General features: G+C 43.7%; 1 protein-coding gene across 1 annotated transcript in view; it reads left to right on the forward strand.

The window, feature by feature from the left end:
* CSMD2 (CUB and Sushi multiple domains 2) overlaps nucleotides 1–23,044 on the forward strand; it is a 305,387-nt gene that overhangs the window by 86,419 nt on the left and 195,924 nt on the right. The gene's annotated exons all lie outside the window — the stretch shown is intronic.

Consider the following 23,044-nt stretch of genomic DNA (forward strand, 5'->3'; position numbering starts at 1 on the left):
AACAACACAAAAAAACCCCAACGAAATACCCAGCGCTTCAAAACGCAAGAAACCTCAATCAAATATTGTCATGCTCAAACCTTGGGTTTGTTAAATTGTTTTCTGATGGCCACTAAATGCATTGCTGACAAGTTGACTCTGCTGTTAATGAACTTTTGGCAAATGTTTCTGCAGATCAGTTTGTACTTTAGACAGAAGGCTGTGTATAGAATTTCAATACCCTTCTCATCCCGTTGTTTGCTTGAGCGGTGCTTTCAGAAATACTGCTTTTATGTATAATAAATGCCACCCTGATTTTTTTTCTGATACACAAGAGCTCCCCAAATGGTCAGTGCCGTGGAGCCTGAAGTGACGGCTCGCAGAAGGGTTTTGACATGTTACTTTGATAGCAAAGGACAAGTCTTGCCTCTGTCGATCTGGATGCTGTGATCTTCTGCACTGTGACTGCATTCCACAAACAGTTAAAAGTCCTGACTAGCAGCAAATGGAAGGGAGTAGTCTGAAACCCAACAGCCCTTTGGAAGGGAAGAATTAAGTGTTTGAGATAATTAGGTGTTGCCTGGGATTATCAGCGGGAAGTTAAATTACGATTATTTACAAGGATTGTCGCAGCCACAAATAACATTAATTTAAGTAATTTCTAGTTGCCTGGCAATTATGGGGGAATAGGATTTGAATGTTTAGGACGTACCGATGTGAGAGAACTTGCCATTTACCATGTACCAATTGTTTACTGCTCCCAGGACCCCTCTGCAAATTTCAAGTTGCTCTTTCTTGAAAAAACCCTGGTTTTATTAGCATGCCTTAATGTTTTAGGGCACTGTTAGTTTTTAGCCATTATGTACTGCAGTGAGGATCAGTCGTCTGTGGTATGTGGTAGAGATGAATGTAGCTAGTTAAGAAGCATTATTCAGCCTGGAGGTGTTGCCAGTGCAGCACTGTGTCTTGTCACATCAAAAATAAAACAATGCTTGCTAGAGTGAACCTGCTGGAAAAAAAAAAATTAATAAACTACTCATAAATCCCAGCATGATAGAACTTAAAAAAGGCAAACGTGCCTTAGAAAATTAAGCCCTTTGACTGTCAGTAGTATGTGTATGTGCACGCGCACTCTTCTGAAAAGGAGATTTAGTAGCTATTTTAAAGGTGGTCTGTTTTGCAGACATCAGTTTTGGGGCCTTGTCAGAGGGAATAATGATGCACTGACATTCCTTTTTTTCCCCCTTCCCCTCCAAGTGCCCATGTGCTGCATCTTCAATGATGCCTTTCCTCCAAATTTATTTTCCCTGGGAGCTGGATGAACTGTGTGAGCTGTAACAGCAGTGGACTCTTGTCTGAGCGGGTAGAGCAGCCCAGGCGAGATGCACTGTGTTAATGAGTGCAGCACAGGTCACACAAACAAGGGTTTCATCCAGGGCTCGTAGCAGAAGCTGTTCCTGCTTTTTTGAGGTTCATCCTGCATTTTTATAGTGTCATTAAATACACACGGGCAAGATAAACACACCAGTCAATTCAAAGCGAGCTCATTTAGTATTCTCGAGAAGTAAACTTTTCAGTCCCATAAGCGGAATTACAAAGAGTCTTATTTTGAATTTCATTTTTCAAAGCTGGCCTTCACAACTCACAGCCTGATAATTAAATTCAGATGACTCATTTTTCCCATTTTTTAATAATTTTTGCCCGTAGGGGGGAAAAAAAAAAAACAACACTGAACTCATATCTCTTCTTTAAACATGTTGATATGATTCAGCTTGAAAATATAGCTAAAAACCTTTTTTCCCCTCTGTCTATGAAAACCCAGTTTTAATTATTGGTAATATGGCAGATAGACTTGCGGCCAAATAAACCATTCTATTGAAGTATCTTGCAGCTAAATATTTCATTTCCTAAGCATTATAAATAGTTTTAATCTGGTCCAGAGATGTACACAAATAAACAAAATTAAATTTCAACTGGAGTGTAATTCATATGTACTTTCAAGCCGTGGAGTATTATATAATAGTGTTATATAGGAGACTACTAACTCAGCACATTAAATAAGCTTGACTTGGCCTGCACTTACTAAAAATCTCCTGCGTTGTCATTCATGCTCCCCTCTTCAAAAGTGGATGCTTTGTTGTTTTATGAGCCAGGTTCCCTTAACCCTCTTGCCTTCAGCAGCGTCCACTGCGCTCCACGTTGATCTCGGCACACGCAACTGCTCCCCGGAGAATCCCCTTACGAGTTTCATTCTGTCCCCGACCTGTCGGATGCGAATCCTGCAATAAGTCTGGAAAGAGAAAGGGCATTGCAGGTCTAAGCATCCATATGTCAAGCAGAGCAAAAGAGGTTGAGTAGCTGTTTGAGACATATTAATAAAATAACACATTTACAGCTCTTTTAACTGCTATCGCAGTTCCTGTCATGGGACCTTGGGCCGAGATTTCCTTGACAGGTGAGAAATAAAACTCTACTGAGCAGAGAAACAGGAGGGGAAGAAAGTAGCAGTTGTGAAAAAAAAACCCGTCAGATTAGGAAGGACAAGGCGGGGGTCTCCAGGCTAGAAAGAAAAATTGGAAGGATGGCAGTAGCTGCCCTGTTCTCAGTTGAGGTTAACTGGAGTGCCCGTCCTAATCACGGCCCTCTGCTAGTGCTGGGCCTGGAGAGGGACACAGAGTATACATGTTCTCTTATGTCATTATCCCCAGACTTTTTCTTGTGTTCAGGACTTGGGGTTCTCTTCCCCTTCATTTTGTAGTAGCTGAGAGATTAATGAATTTTTTCTCTAGAAATACATGTAAAAGAAGAAAATCCCTCGAAGCAGCTTGGGCGCCAGTCCTGAAGGGGACTGAGCTCTGTTGGTCACACACTTTGTGTCAGTGTCTGCTCAGAGCTGACTAAATCCCTTGGCTGATGCTTCTCAGGAGTATCTGCTGATTACGGCTGCTTTGTGGTCCTTGCTTTAAAGCTTGCTTCAGTGGCAAGCATTCTGCGGGTGCTCCGCTACACTGAAAATACCCAAGTGTTCCAGGCTGAGTACCTACAACATCCCACCGCTGTGTCCGATGACAGGGAGTCTCCAGGCTCGTCCTGGATGGTGCTGAACCTGCTCTGGGGCAGAAGTCTCCCAGCCTCATCTTCCCCTTGAATAGCTCTGAAGGTTAGGGTAGGTTTGACTTTGTTAAAACACACTGTCTTTGATCTCCTGCATGCTCTGTGAGTCCTCAGATGTGTTGCTTGGGGGGGGTGTGAGGTGACAGGAGGGGGGCTCCTGCGGCGCAGGACTGGGGCCAGGACCCTGCTGTCACACCTCTGGCGTTGATGCGTCCCCTGAAGGTTTAGAGCACGTAGGAATGTGCTGGGCAGCGGTTCCTTGGCTGCACTCTGAATAAGTTGTTACCTTCCCTGTGGTGGGAGAGTCTGGATTTCCCGTGGCTGTCCGTTATTTGCTGCGGTTTAAGTGTATGCAAACGATGAAAAGTGGTTTTCTCTCTCTTGCACTTCTTTATCATCTGTTTAGATCTCATCTAGCGGGTCTGGGACGTGTATTTAATATTAGGCATAATGACTCGTATTATCATCATTAAAGAGAAGGTGGTGGTGGTGTAGGAAATGACTAATCATCCAGTGTGTGTATGTGTGTTTAGAGGAATGGAGTAAGATCGAGTGTATGTTTTGCTGGGTATAATGCTGTTCAGCAAAGAAGGCTTCTGCAGCAGTTCCGATATAGCTGAAGCAGGTGAGGTAGGTGAAGAGAAGCCTTGTTCTCAGGCTGTGCAGGGCCACATGCGACAGAGTTCCTCTAGAGTAGGGGTTTTCCAAGTTGTGCAAGTCTTAAGACGACAATCTAATGTTTGCTATATGAAGTGTCTTTTATCCTATTGAGTTGGAAAATAGGAGGAGGTGAAGGGAAGGCGCTGTGAGCTTCAGCCTGTCTGCTGACCAGGTAAGCAGCCGGTGGTAGCCTTGGTGCTCCGTGGCTATTTGTTCCACCGACTAAACTATTTAGAAACCTCTGCTCCTGCCAAATGAATTCGTTCGGTGAGATAAAACTAACGGGTATCTCATTTGTCTATGACAGACTGCCATGTTTTGAATGTTCGTTAGATGTTGCTAATTTTCAGGTGGGAAATGTACTTTGAGATGTAGATGACCTCTTTAATAATGAGGCTTCCTAAATCTTTTTTTATAACTTTGTGTGTTGCAACTGTGTATATGGTAGATTATGAGAATCCAAATTGATAGGAGGGACTGGGATTTTAGTCAGGGAAGGTGCTCCTGTTGCTTCTATATTGTAGCTTGTTTTTTCAGATCAAAAATACTACAGTATGTTAAGGGTCAGAATCTTTTTGAGTTGTTCTTTAGCCTTGTATTAGGTTTTGGTGCAGCAATTAACCCTCTTCCCCTTTGCCATAACCTTATTTCACATAATATTTTTGCCTGAGCTCAGCTGAAACAGAATGTTCCCTGGCAAATCACCTCATCCTATCACGCTGAGAAGTTGCATGTTGACCTGGGAATATGACTTGCTTTTGAATTACTTCCTTCATTTTCCAGTGGGTGCTTGTTTTTCTGTCCAAATGTCGAGCCGGCTCGGCCCAACCTATAGAAATCCCACCATGGGTTGAGAGTGGAGACCGCTGTGGTTGCTCATCCTTTTCCTCTGAGCAATCCAGACTGCCCACCCTCTGACTGACAATCCACTGTGGTGCGTTTCCTCTTGAACTTAATTATGTGTCTGTTTCTTAGTGCAACTTTTACTGGATGTGGGTGCGTTTTTGAAAATTCAGTGCTTATCTTTGAAAGAAAGGAAGCCGACAATTTTCAGATGCCACCTACTTACTCCCTTTTATTTATTTTTTTAATGTTTCATGGTCCTTTAAAGAGCTTTCTCCTCAATTGCCTCACTTGTGTACTTTGTTCCGTGAGCACATACTGAGCTGCTGTATTAATGCAGAGTCTTGGTCTGTGGTATCTTTCTTCCCTACGATCCTCCTCTTGACTTAATTATTCTACCTTATGGAACACAAGTCTAATTTTAGGGGGGGTTGCATCATCTCTCACGTTGCCCCTCTGCTGCCCTCCCACTCTTTGAGCTTTCCCTTATCACTTCCCTGGGAAACATGGTTTTTCTCCTTGATTTTTCTGTTAATAATCCCATGCTAAGTGAACGCAGTGGGGGAAGCAGGGCTGCAAGTGAGTAACTGCCAAGTCGGTGGAGTTTATTTCTGTCTGAATCCGGTTCCTCCTCTTCAGTGTCTCATCTTCATTTTGCCTTTTCAGCCTTGGAGCCATATTTTGCATGTGTCGCTTTCACAAATCCTTTTCTTCTCCTGCTTAGGACTACTTTTCCACTTAATTTGTGCAGAGTTTGGTTTTAGATTTGTCTCTTAATTTTCTAGAAGCAAGGGAGCATGCCTTAACACATGCGTGTGTATTATTTTGCATTACTTTTCTGGCACAACTGTGCCTGATGTGAAAGCATCACAGGCATCTTCCTCTGCTTCAGGAGTACTGCGGTACAGATTTTGAGCAGTGAGTGAAAACAAAAGGGATCAGATGCTGGGGTGAGCCCGGGAGGAGAACTGGGGACTTCTGAGTTTAAGGGTTCCTCTGGTGAATTCTCTAGTATCTTCTATTCTGGAGCTCAGCCCAGGAGAGCCCTTCTGGACATCAGCTCTGTCTGGAAAAGATTTTTGGAAGTTCTGTCTTGTTGCTGTGTTTCTGCAGAGTTGAGTCGAGGGGAGAGTGGTTGGAAGAATCATCGATGTTTCAGCAGCTCCTCTTAACTGTTGCTGACTTTCTTTCTTTCTTTCCCTGTCATTTTTTCCGGCTGAGCCTTCCCTCCTCACGACCCTTGTCTATCAGCTAGGTGGGTTCTAATAGTCATTAACATTCTCCTATTCGAGATCTGCTTTGTGCTTCCCTCTTGTTTCCAGTTACGGGGTACCACTGGCCAGGCCAATCTATCTGCACATCTTCTGCCCTACCCGGCAGAGGTCGGAGTACCCGTGTCCTCGAAGGCCACTTTCAGGTGATGATAACACTGGTTGGGGAAAACCTGCTCTGCCTGTGCTTCTAATGAACCAACCTATTTTCTTCGTATCAAAGCAGCTTCTGATCCTTCGATGGCTGTCTTGGAGCTTTCAATGTGTATTTTCATCTCAGCCCTCAGTCGATGGCTGCTGAAGTCAGTGGAGAGGCTTTGCCTCCAGGGAGCCGCATTCCGATAAACAACTGCCCCACGCACTCCCCAGTGGCTGCTGCTCTTTGCCGTGACTCTGTAGAACAGGTTTGCCTGATGATTGCTTTAAAATTATTTTCATCTCGCACTTGCCGCTTCCTTTTTGATTTTTTTTTTTTATTATTTTTTTTATTTGCAGTCAGTAATTGCTTTTATTTGAAAGTTGACAAGCATTATCCTGGCCTGGTGCATGTATGAGGCTGAAGACTTGAAGATTATTGTGTTTCTTGAAATAACTTATTTCAGCACTAGTTAAAGCCTAGATAATGCAAGTGTGAAAGTTTTATTTTCCTGTGCAATGAATTAAGCTTCCTTATTGTAAGAGCTAGTTAACTAACGAATACTTTATCTGTAATGTTCAGCTGTTTTTCTTCCATGGTAATATTTTCCATAGGACTGAGAATGAATAAAAAAAGTGTATGAGGTGTCTTTTGAAATCCCTATTTAAATGTGAGTTACATCTTCGCTGGGATCTGGAAAATAGACCTCCTTGTTTGCTAGAGTTTAATTTTATTTTATTTTTTTTTTCTTTTCTTTTAAAGCATTTGTAATGCTTTTAATCGGAAAGAAATTCTAAAAAGGCTTATAAGCTGTAAAACATTGCTTTAGTGGGAAACAGTCATTTTGCAAAACCCCTTTTTCTCTTAGTGTATTCTCTGGAGATAACATTTTAGAGAAATTTGTCAGAAACCAGACCAGCCTGCTGCTCTCCGTGCAGGGGGTGGCCCCATCCTGCCTCCGGGACGTACCAGCCGTGGTACCTTCCTGCACAGCACTTCGGGCCTTAATTTAATAGTGATCTGCAAGATGAAGAACAGGGATTTGTAGGTCAGTGAGGTGATTTCTCCCTGATGGGGGATAGCTGGCACAGCGTTGGGAGCCCTGGGCTGCTGGTGGTAGCCGAGAGGTAGAGCCGACGGCTCCCGGAGGGGTGTGTGCGGCTCGGGGGCATCTTGGGTGCCGTTTGGAAGTTAAAGGATTGATAATGCTTTGTACAAAGTCATTTCTACGGAGGGTGTTGCAACTCATCCTAGAGTTCTTTGGCCTGTTGCCCTGCAGAAGTAACTGGGAAATTCTGGAATAAAGGGCTGGTCTCGGGGTGAGATGGCAGTTCAGGATGGTCCGTAGTTTCTGGTAGGGAAGGGAACATTACACCTGTGCCCCGGATGGGAAGAATAATATGTAGCAGTGTTGGCTCTCATTGGCTAAGGACTTAATTGACAATACGTGCAACTCCTTCCGAAAGCCTGATCTGCTCTTCTGCCAGGAGCGTGCCAGGGAGAGAGACTTTTGTGACAGATTACAATGGAAGGTCCGCAGGACCTCTCCCACTCATGTTTCAGTAAAACATGATTAGATTTCATACACCATTTTCTGGCTAATCTTATTTTTCTGTGCATTAATGTGATTAATTCTCTTTGCTAGGTAGTAGAGAGCATTTCATGAATATTCAGGCTAGCTTTTTAAGCCAAGGAAGAAGATGCTTTTAGGCTGAAAATTACCTTGAACATGTTTTAATTGTCCTTTTTATCCCAATTTGTCCTTTTTTGTTGTTTGGTCACCTCCAAGGCAGAGAGAACCCTATGCAAAGACTACTCTTGTGTGGCCTGCACACCTCAAGGATGAGGTACAGGAAGGCCCATAGTGTGTGGGAAAAATCCCTGAAGGTTACTAGATGAAGAAATTAATGCTTAGCTGTTTCTGTCCCGGATGCAAACATGGGTTGGAAGAAAAGAAGACAGGCTTGTTTGCAAGAACACTCAATACCTGCGAGCTACAGAGATTTTTTTGAAAGACAGACCTCATGCAAATTAGTATAACACAACGGGCTGAAAGCTGAGAAAAGTATTGGTAATCTCAGGAGTATCTTCTGGACATGACCCAAAATATAAGTGACCATACAGATTGTAAAACGGTGAATAATATCTTTATTTGGCAGGGGAAGGAGACTTTACGTAAGTGCAAATGATGTCACAGGTTGTAAAAAGCTGGATATCTGGGGTCCTCTTTCAAACACCACGTCTCTTCCTCTGCTGTTAGAGCGGGACACTGAGCTTTCCTGGTTTAAGCAAGGATTTGGACAAATGTCCGTGGGAAGGATCACTGACTTGGGTGCTTCAGGAGATGTCTCTGCCTTTCCATTGAGATTTTTCTTCTTCAGAAACCAATTCCTCTCACTTCTGTGTGTGGTTCTACCACTGTCTAAGCCAGCTGGGGATGTGCATCTGTGGAGGGGTCTCCCTTGCAGAGGTATTTGCTGTGGAGGGAGTTGCGTTTGCCTGTCAGAATCTGTCAGCCAGAGCTGGTAACAGTGATCTTGCGTTGCTCGCCCTTACCTACAGCTTCAAAGTGAAAGAGTGGAGACCCCTCTGCAGCTGTTTCTGCACTTTGACAGACCTCTTTCCCCTGGGGTTTTTGTGGACTCATTGATGGGTGCTTTCTTACATTTACAAGTTGTGTTAGAGAATACAAGTGCTTTGTTTTGAGATGTCACCAGTGTCACAAAATATATTTGAAATGGTCTTTGCCTGCTGAGTTTTCTTCCCTAGGTTCACTGCAGCTGCTGTAGGTGGAAGTCACAACGGATAGGTTTAGTTTGTTGTTGAGTTCAACTCTTTTTAAACTGAATTTTTGGATGTCTGATGCTAATGTATCTCATGTACTGTGATTAAACACAACTCCCTTCTAATTTGCCTTCTATACTAAATGGGGAAGAATTGTATTTAGCACGGCTTGCCCAAGCTCAAGCTGTGGCGAAGCATCACTTGTTTTTGACAGTTCTCAGGTCATACACATCTCCATCCACTCGTCTAGAAATATGTAAGTGCACAAAATAAGGGAAGAAATATCTATAGGGACCCTACTTGAGGAGATGTTTGGCTGTTAAGGGTAATGTGGTGAAGTCGGTGTGTGCTATTTTCTGAGTGTAACCCGCCAGAAAGATAGGAAGGTGTCAGATCAGCACCTTCCAGTCATGAAAAATTGCAGAAGTGTAGAAGGCCCCGGAATGCTCCTGGTGGCAGGTGGTCTGGAGTTGGTTTCTCCTGTGTAAACAGCATTCGGATCAATATCTTGCTAAGTAGCAAGCTGGCAGCAAACTGAGTTCTGGATGAGGAGAAATGATGTTCTTGTGTATAGGGTCCATTTCCATTACTGTCATGGCTGGCAAGCACCTTCTCACCACACCTTTGTCTCTTCTTGTGCACTCAAGACCTTTAGTCCAACCTCTTCCGAGTTAGATAGCAGCTGAGGTTTGGGTTTGTGAGCTGGCGATATCGACGTGCCAGCAGGTTTATGAGATAATACACCAGATCGTGACTCAGGAGAACTGAATGCGGCAATAACCTGTTGTGAGCTTGTCAGAAGGTCATTTTACTTCTGTTTTTCCTTCCCTTGATTTTTGTTTCTAAGGTCAGTTACTGAAGTTGTAAACCTTGGTCTGTTACTTTACAGCTGAGTCAGCAGCATCTTGTTTCCCTTTGGGGGTTTCGGTACGGGACCCAGTTCCATCTTGGACGATAGACTATTTGGATAGCACAAAGCTTGAATTTATTGCTGTGAATGATAGAGGTTTTGAGGTTCTTGTGAGGCTGATATTAGCTGCCTGCCTTCAATCTATGCAGATGTGCTCTCAGTTTGTACACAGACACGGGCAAGGAGCTTTAGTAGAAGCTTCTGGACTCATGTTCACACTTGAACCAGCTCCGCCACCCTTCCCCACATATCCTTAGAGAGGAAGGCTGTGAGATGGAGGGTAGGCATGAAGATGGTGAAGGAAAATTTCATTGTTTCAAAGATTGGAGAACACTAATATATGTTGTTACAGTTCCTCTCAACAGAACAGATGGAAGAACTGTTCAGGTTAAGAATTAGAAAGTGTGTTTTCCGAACCAATCCTTTGTATTTGTTAAGATGTATCTTGACATATCTATATATCTGTGACATGTGTCTTGACAAATGGAGTATAAAAACATATAGAACTCTCTATATATATTTTTAGGTAGCCAAGTTTCTGCAATTTGATAGCTGCAGTACAGTCCTGGAGGCCTTTTTCCTTGAGTAACAGCCTTCCAGCTAAAGTGAAAAAATTGACTTCTGTTCCTGTTGTTTGCTTATTGCGGGCCCGAGCTGCTGCTGCTTAAAAATAGATAAAAATGCCCTGGGAAGAATCAGTAATGGGTGGGATAAGCAGGAGAGCACAGAGACTATTTCTCAGTCTAGATCTGTGCAATGCTTCTGGAAGGGGGCTATTCCCAGGGTGGCTCCTGAATTCCAAAATGAGAGGGAGCTGCAAAGGAAGGGTTAAAGGGAAAGGCTCAAAGCGGTTCAGAAGTGGGTGGTTCAGTATCCCTTAGGAAAGCGCAGGCTGAGACCTGAGGTGGTGGAAACCTGAACTGTGCATCCTCGGGGTGAGATGTTCCTTTCAAAGGCTTGATGTTTCTTTAAGGAGTTAGTCCAAAACCTGGATCTGAGCTCAGGGAACAAGGATGGGCCGACAGGCAGAAATGTGAAGGATTTCTCTTGTGGAACATAGAAGGAAAATAATGAGTTCTACAAGTTGTCTTGCCCCTTGGTATCTGTGTTTCTCTGTGCTTCAAAATCCAGTGTTGTTCTTTCTGCAGTGGGAGGTGCCGCCACTGATGGGTCTTGGCACAGATACATTTTTCCATCTCATGCTGCTTGACTCAAGCATGGACTGCAAATCTAGTAATATCAGTTATTGAATGCAGACACTTAATCTACATATCTTGCCTCTTAATGTCTCTGATATGTGGTGCACAGAGATCTAATCAGCCTTCCCAAATCCCAGATAGAGGAAGGAAATAATTATTTTGGATTCATGTGGCTACTATATTTTGCTGCTGCTTCTTGGCGGTGTTTTTTGTCATGGCAGGTCATGATCTCTAGCTCATGCTGAGTTTGTTTTTGACAGTCTTGGCTGTTTTACAATATGGATGTTTTGATTCTTCCTCACAGGGACCCTTCTTGTGGCTGGATTTATAGCGGAGATCAGGAAGATGCCAGGGCATCAGTAAATATCAGAGGATTAGTAATAGGCAAGATGCTGTCAACAGTGAATGTCTAATGACTGTCTTCGGGCAAGAGAAAGCTGGAATTTTCCAAGACTCTGGAAGACTAGAGGCGTTACGGTGCTCCAGAGATGTGGTTTTGTGTAAAGGGCGATTCCTTGTAGAAGTCCAAAAAGGCAAAACGTGAGTAGGTGCTTCCCTGCTGCTGTAGTGACCAACTGATTTGCTACGTGGCAGTGAGCTGTTAAGAGTTGCTTTTTTTTTCCCAGCGACCTGAAAACTTGATCAGCCTTCTCCGTGCTTTTAAAATAGGCAGGTTGGTTTGATACTTCCCAGTTGGAGCACGGGGGAAATACCCATCTCTGTGTGCTTTCCTTTATCCCTTTGTCTTCATTCTGAACTTTCTAAATTAATTTTTATAATCATCTTTTAAATGATGGAGCAGTTCAAATTAGCTCTTTTAGTCAGAATTACCTGCATTAAAGATCTGCCTTAAAAAGAAAGGCATAAAAGTAATTAATTGCTTCAATTATAATGATGTGGCTTAGCTTGTGGTTTTCTGTTAGAAAAACCTGTTTTTGATAAGTCAGCTGTTCTTAAAAGGGAAAAAAATAAAAGTGCTTCAGGCTGGAAGCTGGCATGCAGGAATTTTGAAATAAGGTTGTTCGCTGTGTAATGTAACCAGAATAAATTAACACCATCGATCCTGGAGCGGTGCCCTGTGCTCAAAACAGCCTGATGGGTAGGGGAGTGCTCAAAGGGGATTTTTTTTTTTTTTTTTTTGGCCCAGTCACAGATTCTTTGTATGACTATAAAACCAAAGGATATTTGTTCAAAGCCACACTGGAGTTTCTGGAGCCCGGAAAGAACGTCAAAGGGAAGGGAGAACTTAAGGCAAATCTTGAAAAAAGTTTTTGAGCCAGCCTGTGCAGTGTTTGGTGTCTGGGTGCCAGGATATTGAAAACTGACTTCGTGTGGGTGCCTGAGGACCCTGAGTGAGGGTGGGAGGGGAGATGCTCCACCAAGCACGTGCTACAAGCATTCCCCCACCTGTGAAACTGCTGCATCAGGGAGGACCTCCCGGGCTGGAGCGGGACAGGGTGATGATGCTCAGGATGACAGCGCTCTGCTCTTCCCTTCCCTCTGCCACCCCTGCGCCTGCTGGGGGGGTGCTGGGGGCCGAGCCGGTGCCCCCCTTCAAACCCCGACGTTGCTGCTCCAACGCGCCCGCTGAGGATTCCGTGGGTTTTGCATCTTGCTGCGTTTAAGGGGTGCCAGGAGTGCAGGGGCCTCTTGTTCCAACCCAAAGACAGGGATTTTAAAAGGCTGACTGATTTCTTGTTGTAGTTAATGGGCTGTCCTAGGCGTACTGTGGGAAGTGCTTCCTGATTGTAAGAACTTTCAGCATGAAAAGCTGGGGCAGCTCCGTCTGCTGATGTGTGCACAATCACTGCAGGTAGAGGAAAGCTGGCAGTCAAAATCTTTTGGTCTTTTTCAACTCAGATAACGCACCTTCCGATTCGAGCCTCATCTCCAGTTTATAAAAGGAAAAGCTCATAAGCATCTATATTGTCATGTTCTTCCTAAAAATAAAAACGATTTAAAAAGGAAATGATTAAGCAGGAGAGTCTGTATATTGCTGCTCAATATCTGTCTGCTCACTCCCTGCTGCCCCCCAACAAGAAACTCTCAGAAGTAAAAAGACCTCAAGTGACTGTCATTCAAAGCATCTTGTCATTGATTTTTTTCTTTTTGTTTTTTTCTTAGACCTTCTAAGGAACTCGATAGATTTTTTAGCATGAAATGAATATATTGGAATTCTTGTGGGAAGAATAAAATACTCATTGAATTTTGCTGCCCTGGAATACGTATAAAATAGATCTCGCAATTAAAATTCCTTTTGAAGCAAATTAACAGAAGTTTTGTTAATGTTTAACATCTTTATGGGTGCCATTCTTTGAAAATTTGAACTAATTGAGGCCAAAAGGACAAAATAATAGATTCTGCATTTGCTGTAGATGCCAACACTCGCTTTGCTTTTGACGCTTTTCTTCTTTCTTTGTGAAATTTCTGATTTTAATAAGTTGCTAAAAAAGTAACTGTTTTGCTTTATATGCCAAGTTATTGAGAATCCATCTTCCTAAATGAATTGCAGTGAATGCAAAGACTGCAATGAATCTTTGGTAAAGGCTTGGTGCTTGCTTACCTCCACTGACTCCATGGCGTTTGCTATGAAGTTCAGGAGATTTCAATTTTTTTTTTTTTTTTTTAATTTTCCTTCTAAGCGTTCTGTTAAGTAAACTTGGAACTGCTCTGGGCATGTAAAACTCTCAGATGGACTGGGGGCTGCATCCTGACATTCACCTTGAGATTTCCTTAAGTGAAACATCAACCAGTCTGAAATATTAGGAATTGTGAATTCCCTCTTTCTTCCTTAAATATTTTTCCTGGGATCTTTTTCTTAAGCAGTTTATAGATAGCAATAAAAGTAATGGAAAATATTTCTGAGCATGTGGCTGTCGTGATAAATGTGAGACCAGAACCTGACCTTGGCAGAGCTTTGGAACTCCCTTCGGCTTCCAGGTTAGATGATGTCAGGGTTTGCAGATTTAGTGATTTCTAAGACTCTTCCCATCAAAGTCATATTGAACTAAAGTTTAATACAATCAGGTGAGAATATCTTTAACAGGTTGCAGGCTCTACCATGGCTGCACCAAACCTCTAACGCTATAAACAGTGTAGAGCTTGGAATAGGTTGTTAATGGCCCTTTATTGATTGAAAGGGTAGAAAGTTCATCTAAACTGTGGATAATTCTGGTAATTTCCTTGCAAATTTGATTGCTGTGTAGCTGGAATTGCTGCACTAAGCTTTGACTTATAAGCAGCAGTGCTAATAAACCGGTTAAACATATGTTGCTGCGGTCAGTAGTAAAGCTGCAAGGTTTCTTTGTAAGGCCACTTGATGTGTTGGTTCTTCAGATGCCTTGGCTCAAGTTTAACATTGAATTCCTGCAAGGGAGGCGCTCAGGTCCTCATAAAACAAGTAGGATTTAAAAAAATTACAGATTGCAGCCCAGGGATGTGGTTGGCCTCCTTGCTGCGAGGTGACGTTGCTGCTCAGGTGCAGCTTGTCCACCAGCACCCTCCCAGTCTTCCCAGCCAGCGAGCCCCAGCCTGTGCTGGTACGTGGAGTTACTTCTCCTTTGGGGCAGGACTTTGCATTTCCCTTTGAACTTCACGAGACTTCTGTCTGCCCCTTTCTTAAGCCTGCTGAGCTCCCTCAGGGTGGCAACGCACCCGTGTGGGACATCAGCCCCTCCCCGATGTGTGGTCTGCAGACGTGCTGAGCCCGTGCTCTGCCCCGTCACCCAGAGCATTAATGAAGGAATAAAACAGTATAGGCCCCACATTAACTGTTGTGTAACGATGGATTTTGTTTTTTTTTTCCAGCAGAAAGTTAGACTCTTAACGTTCGCTGCCTTTCTCTGAATGCTGTCATAGTCAGACTGAAGCATGTGTTTCAGGATTTCTTATCTGATCAAGCACTTGGAAATACAGAATGATAGCCAAGAGTGGAGCAATCGGCTCCGGTTGAGAAGACTGAGCAGAAAAAGATGCAGATTGATCTCCTCTGAGAATCTGGAAGAAGAGAAACTGTTACAGCAGCAAAAAGCACATAGAAGGCAGGTTTAAAAAAAAAAAAATAAAAATCCCACTGGCAGGGCTTTAAAGTAGTCAACAATTTCTGCAGTTAGAGGACTTCACGTTGTGTTAAGGTCATCCACAAACTTCTTAAAAGGGACATTTTCCCCTTGTACAGTTCTTATTCTGCTGTCTTGGCAACTTTAATATGTCTGCTCAGGTGTTGCAGGCCTCTTCATCTTCCTGAGAAAGCACATTGAGTATCGTGCCCTGCGCTGGTCACCAGGGCAGGGCCCGAGGTCCTGCGACAAACCTCTGGCTTAGCCTGGAGCTCTGATGCTCAGCCCATGCCAAGCCCTCACAGAGCTGTTGCCATCTGAAAAAAGCTGCTCTTGAGTGCAGCGAGGAAGGATTAATATGTTTGTTTTTGTCTTGGCTGTGTTGGATGCAAGGCTGCGTTTCATCCAGCATCAGGATTAAGTCAAGCGGTGAACTCTTCATTGATCTCTCAGGGAACGAAGTCATCCTGGGATTTTTTTTTTTCCCCTCCTCTTAAAACGTAAGCCTTGCTGAAACCAAGTGGGTTGTGTGTTCTTCTATTCATGCACGTGTAGTAGCATCCTCTAATACCGGTGGTGTTCGTGTGCACATGCCCAGAAGAGGAATTAATATCTTCACCCTCCTGATCTAGGATTATCCAAATAAATTAATCAATAGCAATGGGCAGTTGTGAGATTACAGCGTTACCATCCCTGTCTCGGTTGAGTCCTACTTTACAGGCAACCACTGGGACTCTGCAGCTGATGCTTGATTTCCATTTGCTGTTGGATAAGTTCCCCAGTGTCTTGCAGACTTACAAGTAGGTATTCATGTATTTTAATTTATTATTAATTTACTTAAACTTCTGTGAGTACTTTTTTTGTTTTTTGATATTCTAGCAAGCATAAACTTTCACTTTTGCAGTGAACATGATGGAAAAATATACTTTGGCAAATCAAGCAGTTTATTCCTAACTGGTGGTTGTGGTCTCCTAGATGGTTGTCTGATGAAATTTTTATTTTTCATGTAGAAAATAAATTAATATTTTAACCATATTGTGCGTGTTCATATTCTGTGGTATTTTAGGCGTCGTATCACCCCCTAGAGAATTGTAAGTCTCATCTGTCTGCCTGATTGAACTGCTGTGGTTTTATACGAGGTTAGGAAGAACACAAGCAAATATTTATTTTATCAATCTAAATGATCAATTCTGGGAAAGACAAAATTAGGTCTGTCAAACTGCTGTTCTATTTGTACTAACTTAGCACCTGCTCTTTTTTTTTTTTTTTGTTGTAACTATTACCCAGTAGAAGAAACAGATAGGTTTGCAGTTCGATGGGATTGGCACGCTTTTGAAAACGTGTTTCATTATCTTCACCCAAATTTGGAATGAAGATGCCCTCTCATCAAAAACTGCAAGGTCAACAGGCATCATCCGTGCTAAATACATTCCCTCGTTGGACAGAGAGAGGAGAAATGGGGGAGCTCTTAACACCAGCAGCTAACACCCACCGCCCAGGGCTCTGCGGTGCTCACTTGTCCCGGCGTGCAGAGGATGAGTTTGTTACCGCAGTGATTTGTGATCGAAATCGAAGTTAACAAGGGTGGCAGGATGTGCTGCCTCTCTCAGATCTGTACAGATAGGTACGTGCTCTCTAATGCTCGATCTCTGCTTTGCTACAAGATGGACTTCAAAGCAGTGAGCTGTCGCGCTCTTCACCACTGTCCTGGTAGCTTTTTAGCTTCTAGTACGTTGGCGTCTTCTTGGTCACATTAAAATCAAGCTGTGAACAAAAGCAAGTTATTGATTCTTTAAAACAGAAAGATTCTTTGCCACCAGTTAATGAGCAAAGAACACTTCCAGTTTCTGATTTTTGTAAGAGTGTTTCAGTTGTAACGTCTCAATTAATTCATCACAGGGCCCTTCCTACAAAGTCTCAAAGTCATAAAGACTGAATCTGATCCTGACAAAGCCAGAGTTTTGAGGGAGGTCTCTGCCAGGCTTGCCTGACTCAGGCTGCTGTGGATTGTTCTCAAAATCCTTTTGGGTGACTGTGAGCTGTTGGGGAGCAAGAAGAGGAGCACAGGGCCTCCCTCTGATGGAACCTGCCCGGGCTCAGAGCTGGGACTTGTGGTAGGGCTGCGGGGGCTTGACTCACTTGCCACCTCTGGGGACACAGATGCAGCCAGTGGCTTACTAAACTGCACTGTAGTTGGCGTGGGGGGTTGCTATAATAATTTCATGTTCTTGTAATATTTTATTTACCTCTCTGAAATGTGAATAAGGTTAATAACTTAATAAATACACCCAGGGATGCCCAATCTTTAGTGGTGCATCTGCTCTAGTAAAAAAAAAAAACCAAACAAAAACCACCCCCCAGCCACCAAACAAATGCTTTCAAAGGCTCAACTCCTCACTGCAGCAATATCTGGAAAGAATTGCAGTGTTTTCTGTCTGGGTTTTGTTTTGCTTTTAGTGGCAGCCTGTGTGATACATCCCGAGTACCGGTAAGCTCCTGTGAACATGACTTCTTGTGGCTGTGTTACGCAGCAGATAAGGCAATGGTGTAGAAGCATTATTGCAGGGAACATCTATTAAATCTGCTATTCAGAAATACTCTAGTGCTTCCACTGCCGTTGCTGCAATATGAGAGCTTTTGGACTGTCTTCTACACACAGAAGAAAATTGCTAGCATAAAGAGAGGAGAGGCGGAATGAGGGAGGTAGGATGGGGTGCCTTTGTCCATTTAACAAGTTAAAGAGGGAATATCTACAGAGACCAGCTTCTCTTGATGTCAATAGGAGTGTAAGAGTAGCATCCACATCTCCTCACTGATATTTAATGCTTTTGTGTTCAGATTGCTTTTTTCTTTCTTTCTTTCTTTTTTTTTTTTTTTTTAATGGACAGTGGGGGAGTATGTGGAATTTTGGCTTTGGGCTTCATCCAGATTTTGTTAATCCAGACTTTGAAGTCTGACTCGAGTGTGTAATGTATTTGTGAGCCAACGTGTGCAAGCGCTGCTGTGGTGACAGATGTGTGTTTGTGCCCCTGGACAAAGCACGGGGAAGTGGATTTCTGAAGGCTTTGGGTAAAGATCTAACACTTCTGGCTATTGTTTTCTACTCTGAAACTTGGCCTCTTTGAAGCCATCAAGATGGCAGGGAAAGCAAACCCTCTCTCTGTCAGCTACCCAGATGAATCCATTTAGCTGACTTGAAGGAAAGCTAGTCCAGCTAACTTTATCCCACAGAATTTGCAAGGTATTCTTTACTCCTCTTTCCCCTAGCAGTGAAAACACAGGTAACATTAGAATAAAAACGATGTTACTAGATTTGTTCTGTCATTAACATTAGTTTTGAGTAGATGAAAAGTGTGCAGAGGCTTGCAGTGAGCCTAAATTGTTCCAATACCGAAAGAAAACAGCCTTCAGTTAGAGTTTCATTGCATGCTTTCACTACGGTGTGGAAAGCAGATGAAGGAACCTACCTCAGGCTTCCGAGATATGTTCTGCTCATAATAGCCATATTAATCATTTACCCCCCTTTCTCCATCAGTTGCCCACAGGCTCTTGAAAGACCGTCGCTTCCTTGCCGCTGCTGTAAGGCATCTCCCAAAGTGTTATTTTTCATTGTTAATGCTCAGCTCTAACAGCTATTTTCATCTATAGTCTGTGTCATTAGTGTGAAAACAGATACAGGTGAAAAACTCTACCAATTTCAAGTACACTGTTTTCTAGGCCCTCCTGTTTTCTCTCAGTAAAAGGTTTCCCGCTGCAGATAACTGGAATTTTCTTGTACGTTCTGAGCTGGCAGTCAGAGTCATCCTTCAGCCTCTCAGATTGCATTTCAGCTGAAGAGACTGGTAGAAATAGCCATACTGGGAGTTTATTGGAGTGTGTGTTTGCAAAGAGAAGTCTGTGTTTTGAGGCAGTGCTGCAGGTATTTGAAGACATTACTCATGAACAGACTGTGATGTGCTAAATTGAGTGGAACCCGTGTGCCAACTTCAGAGCATGATTTTGCCTGAATGCCAGTTGTTTATGAAGTATGCAAGTTGAGGAATGGAAGACAGAAAGATTCTGTGAAAAGTATAATTGCACGGGTAATATCTTGGGCCTTCTTGATGCATCTTTTTTAACCACTTCATATTTGTAATATGCCAAAAATAGCTGTACAGTCTGCTGTGGCCGTCACTAGTGCAGCTGGGAACAGGTTTTAATTGATGGATACTGTCAAGCTGTTAGTGGCCATGAAGTAATGAGAACCATTAAAGTGATATTTCTTGTCCCTGCTCACTTAAACACTCTGCTACCAAGTCATAGCAGAGTATTATTTTTTACTTAATATTGTCAGCGTTTGTACTGATAGCTTACTAGGGCCGTATCCTGGATTTTGAAGTTTCCCAGCAGTGAGAGCTGCTGACCACCTACTTCATCTCCAGGTACTACAGTAGATGGTGCTAAGACCCTAACAAAATCCAGTGTAAGCAGTGCTTGCTCGTTATTTCAGTTTAGCAGCTAAATCGCACGTGCCATCAGACCTAGTCTTCTGGCTCAAACTTAGGCTTCCCTTTGGTTGAGCCAAAGGAGAAGAGTTGGGACAGGGTTGTTTAAAGCAAATAAATAAGCGCTGACCCTTGTGTGGATGTGGGCTGTGACTCTTCCTTTAGGAACCTGTAGAAAGGCAGCGGTCAAGAGGAGGAACCTGTTTGATGCAAGTCTCGGTCCTCCGGCCCTTCAGCAGGTTCAGGTACCTGGGCTGGTTTTGGGTCTGTGTTTGGAAGCCTTCCTGAGGCTTTCATCTCCTTGCTGACCTACAGAGAGTTTGCTGTGAGTTATTCCTGTCCTCTGAGCAGGAACTGTCACCCCTTCCAAATGAGGCTGCTATTCAGAAGGTTGAAAATTGAAAACAAAACCCAAAACAAGCAAGCTTATTTTCATTTATTTCTTTAGATCAGCTGTTTAGGCGGACCCCTGCGTTTTCAAGTTACTGTATGTATATTAATGGACTGAAGGTATATTAAGTTAGGTGATCATCTCCCCAAACAGGGCCCAAGAGCAAACCCTTAGCCATCAGGGCTGGGTCTGGTGGTGGCTCTCGCTGGAAGGTAGATACAGTCTCTAGAGGCAGTGGGCAGCTGCTCCTCTTCACTTCCAAGCCTTGCCGGGCTTGGGGGCCAGGGACTGGTTGTGGAGCTGACCCAGAGGAGTGCAGGCGTGGTGCTGACTGGCAGGGCTTTGCGTGCGGCTCCGTACACAACCGGGGAGCAGGACCCCCTGGTTCCCACAGCCTGCTCCTGTCTGTGGGCCTGCGTGGTCTGTCCCACCTGCCCTGTCCCCTCTGAGGGACCTCTGCCCACCCACAGGTCGAGCAGGTCACAGCCGAAGCCCCCTGGAGCCGTGGGATGTCTTGTGTTTCCCCCGAGGCGAGTCTGCATTAGTTTGTTGTCTCTTGGCCTCCAGGACCTGCCGAGTTAGGTAGAGGAGCAGAATTCCTCCTTTGCAGAAGGAGCGTGTTTTAACTCAGGATTTGGAGGGAAGAGGAGGCAGAGAAGACTCATTGCTATTTTCTTTGTGGATAAGCAGGAAACATCCATCTCGAGGCTGCACAAGCCTTCCTGTTGCCATCAATATGGAGCCAACTATATTAATTCTGAATTATTGCCCTGTCTAAAAAAATTGTGGTTATCTAGCATTTGCAGTTATTTTACTAAGGCTTATGAACTGTACTGAAACTTCACAAGGAGATGCAGTTGCACAAAGTGATGAGATGAAATTGCAGAGGGTCACGGTCTTATCAGCAAAGCAGACCGTCAAAGTCTTAATTTCCTCCTTTTGGCTTGGGTGTTATTTTGGCTGTGAGCTCTTTTCTTGGCTGTTTCTGGCTCATGCCCTGACCTACGCTTTTCTCCTTTGTTTTCTCTCCGCAGCCGTGCAGCCTCCTTTTTATACATTTCTTTGTCATCTTCTGGCAGTTTGTGCCACATTTTCCCTAACTTCATGGCAGTTTCTACCGCAGTCCAGTGTGGGTTTGATTTCTGAAGCTCTAGACGATGCTGTGCCATGAAGAGAAAGAAAGGAGATAGTGGCTTCTTTGTTGTAGCGAGCCTACCACTTTTCCTTGGACGCCTTCGCTGCCTTTTCCTCACCCCCCCTAGAGGATCCGATGTTCTCTCCTTGGGGTGCTTTGCCATCTCTTTAAACTTCTTTCTCCCCTTCCTGGACGTTGTTTTTGGCATTGAGTATTTGTTTGTAATCTTCCTGCTGGCTGCAGGCTCCGGGCTGGCCTTGGACACCTCGATGGAGATGGAGATCTGCACGTAACCGGTGCCCTTGCGCCGTGGGGGGAGGTTGTGAGCAGGCCGGGTCATGGCGGGGGGAGCTGGGTTGTTCGTGCCCCTTTTTGGGAGTTACTTTGCTGACATGCTGGCCAGGAGGCGGCGGCTCTGCTGGGCGGGCGGTGGCCGCCGGGCGCGCCGGGATGGGCGGTGGCCATGGCTTTGCTGTGCCATTGTGACCCGGAGTCCCCAGAGCCAATGGGCTAGGGCCACATCTGCTTCCTGTAACTCCATTGGCTGAGGGGGCAGGATGATGTCATAGTTGCGATGATGTCACAGCCGTGGTGATGTGATGGTTCGTTGCTGCCCTCCCGACCGCGTTCCTCCCTCGGTGCTGGCGTTTAGCTCCGTTTAATGCACAGCATATTACAAATGTGTGTGACACCCAAGGAGATAACTGGATGCCTCTAATTTTTTGTCATGATAAAATGTGAAGCTGCTGTTAGCTGCAGAGAGGCAGCTCATAATGTGAAAATGGTTTAGTAGCAGCCCTAAAAATAATTGTATGTGACAGCTGTTTCTTGGTTCCTGTCAGGATAACTACTGTAATTTAGATCTGCAGCTCTTGGACTACATGTCTAATTTATTTGGGTGGACTTTTCATTAATTTGAAAGGTTCTGAGGGTTTAAAAGCCTTCATTAATTACATTTTAGCAAATGAAAATGTAATAACGTTCTGCAGGTTTGTGTGGGAATAAAAGAAAGAAATTTCCCATGTTCTGTTTGCTTGTTTTTAAAAGGTTAAATCAGTTGTTCCCAGGAAATAGCTAGTTTTTCTGTCCCCTTCAGGATTATTGTGTCTAAGAACAGGAGTATGAGTAAAACAAATTGAAATTTTGACCATTCCTTGTAAGTACAAGATGATTTGTTGAAGTTCCCAGTAGCGTTAAATATTCATATGTAGCGAATTGCCGGAGTATTAAATTATGAAGCAGACCCTGCTTCTGTGGAACTTGTTTTTCTGAAAGGTAAAGGTGGGGGAGCAGAAGACTGGCGGTAGGGAGTCATCCCTGTATTACACATGGATAACATTTTTTTCTTGCGCAATTTCAATGCAACTAGTAGGACTTCTGTAATTGCTGGACAGTTAGTTGTGTTAGGGTCAGATGACTTGACAGATTATGTAGAAGCTTGTGGCAAAATCAAGCCTAGACAGAATACTTCAACGTGATGGTGCTTTTGTACTTGTCTATTCCCTTTCTGTGTTTACTCTCCGTTTTTAAGTGACCCCACAACAGTAAGTAAAATCAGAACAAACTCAGCCTGTTTGTAGTACCGTGAGGCTGCTCCTTTCATGTCATGGCTCTTTTTCTCTCTTGAGGAAGAGGTTGATTTGCATTCCATTTATCTATCTCACTTTCCTTTCCATTGTTTCTTTTGCTCTCAAAAGAGAACCTGCATTTGTGATTATTCTGGGGCAATGAAATAATTTCATTACAGCATTCAGAGGTCTCTTCAGCAGGTGCTTTATTATCTCAATAATTCAGCCTAAGAGACTTTTCAGATTCCCCAATTCCCAGAGTTCAGAAGCTACAAATAAGACTCTTTTGCTCTTTCCCTGATTTGGTTTATTTAGCCTCATTTATCTGTGTTCTTTCTAGATCTTCCTGAGGAATTTCATTTAAATGTGGAATTGATCATATTCAGTAAAATTGCCTTAAGGAGTGCATTGTGTTAAAATGCACACGAGACAGCGTGTGTCCCACTTGGTTTAGGTCATTTATAAAATTCACTTTGAATTGAGGCCATTAATCTGAACTCAGTAGAATGTTT

Source organism: Athene noctua, chromosome 24 (genome assembly GCF_965140245.1).
Source record: "Athene noctua chromosome 24, bAthNoc1.hap1.1, whole genome shotgun sequence".
Lineage (NCBI taxonomy): Eukaryota > Metazoa > Chordata > Aves > Strigiformes > Strigidae > Athene > Athene noctua.